A 7664-nucleotide genomic window follows, 5' to 3' on the forward strand; every position below is an offset into this window, starting at 1 on the left:
TCATATTGTCAGCTCATTTAACCCGTTGAGACCAATTTTTAAGAATATCCAAATAGCAGGTGGGCCCAAAAGTAATGGTTTATGGGCTGATCTGTCCGTTGGGTCACTTCCACAGGGATCGAACGGATGAAATTCGAATTGTACGGTTAATTTATGGCCCTCAGGGCATGTATGAAGTTTCGACCTGAACGGATAGTGGGAACCCTGTGATCTTTCATTATGAACCAATTTTGGGCCACTTGAACTTCAGTTTCTCGATTTTCGCGGATCTCCGGTGTGTAAATTCGATGATCTTGGTCCCCTGGGGTCCGTCCCTTGCCTTGGTGTCATCAGAGCGTTAAATCCCAGCTTTAAACACCCTTTCTTAGTCTCAGTTCGTAATTACACCTTGCATCACATACACAGTTAAACCAAGCCGTTAAACAGAGTCATGCTCATAAATATCAAGTAATAAATGGGGTCTGATATGCAATATTTGACCCTCAACACAACCCCCAACCAGCATTTTGCTAGTCCCGAGCAAAGTATGCGAAAAATAAATTGAGAATTATATCATAATTTTAAAAACTCGAATGATTTTGGGGAACAATCCAGATACTAGAAGTTTAAGATTCATGAATGTTGGGCATTACTTTCTCCTGAACTCAAGCGCACGGAAAACTTCACAACAAGTTCAAAGTATTAATCCATCAATTAGAACAATCCTAAACATTGAGTTCCACAGATGTAAAGTGTAATCCCGACCTATCTTCATTAAGAGATCAAATTGTCAATTTCATGATATCATTGGTAATCAATCAAAAAATTCATAACTACCATCACCTAAACCAGAGCTTTGCCTTATAGATCATTCTTTCATTTTCTAGTTTTTTTTTTTTTTTTTTAAAGACTAAAAACCAAGAAGGGGATTAAGTCCTCACCTATAGGGAGCAAACCTATGGTGAGAACTGTATACCCAAATCTTTTTACATATTATCCATGGGGAATGAAGTCCACACTTATAGGGAGCAAACTTATAGTGAAGATTCTTTGCCTAACCTTTTTCAACGGTATCTTTTCCTTTTAATTGATCATGACGGGCAATTGTTCAAGTTGGTTCCTTCTATGCTTACTGATCACCAAATTAACCCTTCAGTTTCAAACTGAAATCTTAATGTGTAAGCGAGATGTGACATGTGAAATCATGACTCAATCAATGTTTACAACTTCTAATCATGGATTAATAATTAAACTTAACTGTGAAATCTAACGAGCAACTGAATCCAAGAGCAGTAAATCACCAACATTCCATATCCTGTAATTCTAAATCAAAGATGGTCGTCAAATCACTTTGAATTCACCAGAAAGTCCAGAAAAAATTAAAAATTTTCACAATTTTTGCTCAAGAGAATACTGATTAGGTAACCTAATCTTCCACCCCCAACCTAAAAGCTACATTGTCCTCAATGTAAAAGATATGAGTATGGAATGCGCATAGGACAACAAAAGTAAAGAAAAAGTGAAGGGGAGATAGTACCTGGATGATGAATCGTGAGAGACTTTCCAAGAGATCGCAGCATGGAATCCAATCAGCACGAGAGAGAAAGTAACACAAAACTAACAAAAATAAAATCCTACCTATACCACTTTCGCAGGTGCTCTCGATTGCATTTAGCGCATGCAACAAGCCTTTAAACCCCTAGGTTACCCCTAGTGGACGAGTTGTAGTCTCGTGAGGGTTTGCGAATGTTACCCACAAACATTGAACTAGCTAGGAAAATGAAATAAGTTGAAAAGTTGGGATTGCCTCCCGGGAGCGCTAAGTTTAACGTCTTCAGGACTAAAGCAACTACCCTAATCCTATGAAAGCGATAAACCTACCTATACCTCCATCGGACTAGGAGATCAATCGGTAAACAGGATCAGTCCGAGGCATGGACATGTCCTCCGAATCAAATTTCTCGACGAATGGCTTTAAACGATGTCCATTTACTTTAAACTCCTTGCCATTGTCGGGATCTCTTATCTCGATGGCCCCATGAGGATAAGCAGTAACAACAATGTAAGGGCCGGTCCAACGAGATCGAAGCTTACCCGGAAAGAGATGTAATCGAGAATTATACAAAAGGACTTTCTGGCCTGGCGTGAATGATTTTCGTAGAATATGTTGATCATGAAACGCCTTCATCCTGTCCTTGTAAATTCTCGAATTCTCGTATGCGTCGTTCCGGATTTCCTCCAGTTCATTCAATTGAAGTTTGCGTAGCAAGCCAGCGTTGTCCAGATTGAAATTAAGATTTTTGATCGCCCAGTACGCTTTATGTTCCAGCTCCACAGGCAAGTGACAAGCTTTCCCATAGACAAGTCTAAAGGGAGACATTCCAATAGGGGTTTTAAAGGCAGTACGGTATGCCCATAAGGCATCGGTCAATCGGATTGACCAATCCTTACGATCAGGGTTAACCGTTTTCTCCAAAATGTGTTTAATCTCCCTATTGGAAATCTCAGCTTGTCCACTTGTCTGTGGATGGTATGGGGTGCTCACCTTATGAGAGATACCGTATTTCTTCATTAAGCTCTCGAATGATCTATTACAAAAGTGTGAGCCCCTATCACTAATGATGGCTCGAGGCGTTCCGAATCGAGAAAGGATGTTTTCTTTTAGGAATTTAATGACCGTGCGATGGTCATTAGTTCGACACGGAATTGCTTCAACCCATTTAGTGACATAGTCCACGGCGAGCAAAATATACAGATTTCCAAATGATTGGGGGAATGGTCCCATGAAATCGATGCCCCAGCAATCAAATGCTTCAATGATAAGGATGGGATTCAAAGGCATCATATTTCGACGGGACAATGCTCCCAATTTCTGGCAACGCTCACAAGCTTTGCAAAACTCATGAGTGTCCCTAAACATAGTGGGCCAGTAAAAGCCACACTGCAGAATCTTGGCCGTGGTCTTTTTAGCAGAAAAGTGACCACCACAGGCCTCTGAGTGACAGAAGGAGATGACGCTCTGATGTTCATCGTCTGGTACACATCTCCTTAGAATTTGGTCTGGGCAATATTTAAATAAGTAAGGATCATCCCAGAAAAAGTTGCGCACCTCGGTGAAGAATTTCTTCTTATCTTGTGCAGTCCACTGTGTCGGTATGACACCTGTAGCAAGATAGTTAGCAATGTCAGCAAACCAAGGTGAATGGGAGACTCTGAACAGTTGTTCATCAGGGAACATATCATTGATATGGGTCGCCTCAAGGGAATCAGAGGTATTAAGGCGAGAAAGGTGATCGGCCACTACGTTCTCTACTCCCTTTTTATCTTTAATTACCAAATCAAATTCTTGGAGTAGAAGGATCCATCGTATCAAACGGGGCTTAGAATCATTCTTCGAAAGAAGATACTTAAGTGCCGCATGATCTGTGTAGATAATGATCTTGGATCCGATCAAGTAGGACCTAAATTTGTCCAAGGCGAACACTACAGCTAAGAGTTCCTTTTCCGTAGTCGAGTAGTTCACCTGGGCAGGATTTAGAGTCCTACTCGCGTAATGAATGACGTAGGGCTTCTTATCTTTTCTCTGGCCTAGGACCGCCCCAAGAGCATAATCAGAAGCGTCGCACATAAGCTCAAAAGGAAGGCTCCAGGCCAGGTGGCCGCATGATAGGTGCGGTGGTTAACGTGCCCTTAAGCTTGGTGAAAGCTTCATGGCATTGCTCAGTCCACTCGGACGGAGCATCCTTTTGAAGAAGATTACATAAAAGATGAGAGAGAAGACTAAAGTCCTTTATGAATCGCTGTAAAATCCTCTGTGTGTCCTAAGAAGGATCGCACGTTTCGATGTTCTTGGGTGGAGGTAGGTTAGAGATAAGATCGATTTTTACCTTATCTACCTCGATTCCCTTGGACGAGATGATATGCCCAAGGACAATTCCCTTCTGAACCATGAAATGACACTTCTCCCAATTAAGTACCAAGTTCTTTTCTTCACATCTTTTCAGCACACATTTAAGACTTTCCAAGCACTTACTGAAAGATGGACCGTAAACAGAGAAATCGTCCATGAAGACCTCTAAATATTGCCCCACCATATCAGAAAAGATACTAAGCATACATCACTAAAAGGTGGCAGGGGCATTACATAGTCCGAATGGCATCCTTCGGTAGGCAAAGGTGCCGTAGGGACATGTAAATGTGATCTTTTCCTAGTCTTCAGGGGCTATCTCTATCTGGTTGTAGCCCGAATACCCGTCAAGAAAACTGTAATAGGAATGACCAGCTAACCTTTCCAGGATCTGATCAATAAATGGTAAAGGAAAGTGGTCTTTCCTCGTGACGGTATTCAACTTCCTGTAGTCAATGCACATTCTCCAACCAGTAGTGACTCTAGTTGGCATGAGTTCATTATTAGCATTGGCCACGATGGTGATTCCGGACTTCTTAGGGACCACTTGAGTTGGACTCACCCATTGACTATCGAATATAGGGTATATGATACCCACGTCTAATAGTTTAAGAACCTCGGCCTTAATCACTTCCTTCATGTTTGGATTTAGTCTACATTATGGTTGCCGAGCAGTTTTTGCATTATCCTCAAGATATATGCGGTGAGTACAAATCGAGAGATCGATTCCCTTAAGGTCCGCTATCGTCCATCCCAGGGCTCCTTTATGCTCAATGAGAGTAGATATGAGCATACTCTCCTGTTCTTTCTCCAGGTGGGCAGAGATCACCACCGAGTATGTCTCATCTTGACCTAAATAGGCATATTTCAAATCAGAGGGCAAAGGTTTTAAGTCAAGCTTCGGTGGCTTGAGGTTAGACGGTAGAGGCACTACATCGGTTTGTGGCAATTCTTCAAATTGTGGCCTCCACCGGTTAACTTCAAGTACCGGTGCAGTATCAAGCAAGGCACACGTCTCCCTAATCATGTCATCATCAAAATCATGGGAGTGGGCCATGCACGTCTCCAGATGGTCGGAGGATAAGGTCAGCGGTGTCGTATCTTCCACGAAAGAGTCAATCATGTTAATGTCGTGGAAATCGTCATCATCCTCTAAGTTGCTGCCGTTACTGTAAAAAATGTTTGACTCCAATGTCAAATTTTCAAAAGACATAGTCATGATACCATTCCTACAATTAATAATTGCATTTGACGTGGCAAGGAATGGGCGACCAAGAATGACGGGAATCTGAGTGCTCATGTTATTGATGGGTTCGGTGTCCAGGATGATAAAATCTACAGGGTAGTAAAATCTATCGACCTGGACTAACACATCCTCAATTATCCCTCTTGGTACACGAACAGAGCGATCAGCAAGTTGTAGTGTGGTTAGGGTGGGTTTTAATTCACCCAAACCTAACTGTTTGTATACCGAGTAGGGAATCAGATTGACGCTCGCTCCTAAGTCAAGAAGTGCGTGATCAATTCGATGGTTCCCGATTACACATGATATGGTTGGGCTACCGGGATCCTTGAATTTCTGTGGCACGTCTTGCTTCAGGATGGCACTCACTTTCTCAGTCAAAAAGATTTTCTTTTGAATAATTTTCCGTCTTTTGGTCGTGCATAAGTCTTTCAGGAATTTGGCATATGAAGGTATCTGTTTAACGACATCAAGTAGAGGAATGTTGACTTTCACTTGTTTCAACACCTCTAGGATATCCTGGGAGTTAGAGAGAGGTTTTGGTGAAACCAACCGTTGGGGGAATGGAGCAACTGGCTTCTCTAGAAGTTCCGGTTCTAATTTTTGTGGGGCATCACTGGATCCATCATTGTTGTCCTCTTCTGGTTCTTGAGGCTTTTCGGGCCTAACCGGAAGAGTTTTATCAATGATCTTCCCACTCCTAAGAGTGGTGATGGATTTAGCATGCCCCATCTGATTTGAAGAGCTGGGATCATTACTCTCGTACTGCAGTTTAGGATTGGGGAGAGGTTGTGCAGGAAGCATCCCCTTTTCTATAACCGTCATACGAGAGTCTATCTTTTGCATAAAATCTGTAATTCCCCGCATTGCCTGAGCCAGCTCTTGTATGGGATTTTGAACCGGTTCCTCTTGAGGTTTCACTTGATTTGGATTTTGATTGAAGAAACCTGGAGGAGTCACCGTTTGTCCATTCCTCCAACTAAAGTTTGGATGATTTTTCCAGCCAGGATTGTATGTGTTGGAGTTAGGTCCAGTAAAAGGTCTTTGATAATTATTTACGGCATTGGCTTGTTCATTCAACACTCCTCGAAAGGCAGGTATTGTAGGACAGTTTTCAGTTGTGTGAATGTTGCAATCACAGATGCCGTAAACAATTTCATTGACCTTATCCTTCTTTCCTTCCATGGCCTCAACTTTCCTTATGAGCGTAGTCACTTTACACTTGAGATCATCCTCTTCTTTCAAGAGATATAATCTACCTTTCTCCTTTAATTGAGTCGGCATAGACATGGTGTTCGCCATTGGGTAATAGTCCCATGATTGTATTTTTTCAGCAAGACTATCGATGTAATCCCATACCTCGTTGACATCTTTATTAATGAACTCTCCATTACACATTGTCTCGACCATTTGGCGCATGGAAGATGTCAGTCCATCGTATAAAAAATTTGTAATGCGCCACGTTTCAAATCCGTGTTGTGGGCATGAACTGACCAAATCTTTGAACCTTTCCCAACATTGGAAGAATGTTTCATCTTCCTTTTGGGCAAAGTTCATCATTGCTTTTCTGAGGGTAATCGTTTTATGATGTGGGAAGAATTTTTTTATGAATTCCCTCTGCATGTCGTTCCATGTGCCAATGGATCTGGGACGCAGTGAATGTAACCACGTCTTAGCTTTCTCTTTTAAGGAAAAAGGAAAGAGTTTCAGCCTAATTGTATCCTCAGATACATTAGGAAAACATAATGTAGCTATAATCTCATCGAACTCTTTCAAATGTAAATATGGACTTTCTGATTCAAGTCCATGGAATTTGGGAAGGAGTTGGATAACTCCTGGCTTGATGTCCATTTGTCCTGTGTTTTCAGGGAAAATCATGCATGAGGGCATACTCACTCCCGCCGGTTGTAGATAATCTCGTAAAGTACGAGGCGGGGGTGCCTGTTGCACCTCATTCTCATCTTGGGTATCCTCCACCCTGGGTGGGAGTAGAGGAGGTTGGTCTTCAGCCATAACTTCAGTTAACTCAGGGGATTTCGAGCGGTGTCTAGTCCTGCGATGGATAGTCAACCCCTCAACCAATCCTCCTTCAGTCAAGAGACGTCGAGTGTTGTCACGGGCCCACTTGGGCATGAAACACTCGCAGCCCTCAATTAAATTTAAAGTCTAATCCTAAGAAAGGAAAAGAAAATCTAAAAAGAAAGAGAGGGAGAGTTGGAAAGAAATTACCAAATTGAAGCCCTAAGTTAAAAACCTGCAAAATAAAACAAAAATAAGTTAGATTCTAAAAAGAGAAGAATGATCCTTTAAAAGAAAAATAACAATAAATTAATTCCTAAAAGAAGGTATTCTTAAAAGGAAGTGAAAATTTCTAAAATAAATTAGAAAAGTCCTAAACTAGAAAGTAAATTACTAAAAGAGAATTGAAAAATAGAAAGTAAGGAAGGAGCTTACCGAATTAGAGATTTCTATCTTAAAGGCCTACAAAATAGGAAGGTTAGTTTCTAAACAAAAATTCTAAAAATAATTTAGGAA

At 41.4% G+C, this 7664-nt stretch overlaps 1 non-coding gene across 1 annotated transcript; it reads left to right on the forward strand.

Moving 5' to 3' along the window:
- The first annotated feature begins 6597 nt into the window (after positions 1-6597).
- Positions 6598-6704, forward strand: LOC131241626 (small nucleolar RNA R71). The gene has a single exon (XR_009169186.1). It is a non-coding gene; the product is annotated as a small nucleolar RNA R71 (small nucleolar RNA).
- Positions 6705-7664: the final 960 nt, after the last annotated feature.

The sequence above is a fragment of the Magnolia sinica genome, chromosome 3 (assembly GCF_029962835.1).
Source record: "Magnolia sinica isolate HGM2019 chromosome 3, MsV1, whole genome shotgun sequence".
NCBI classification, from domain to species: Eukaryota; Viridiplantae; Streptophyta; class Magnoliopsida; order Magnoliales; family Magnoliaceae; genus Magnolia; species Magnolia sinica.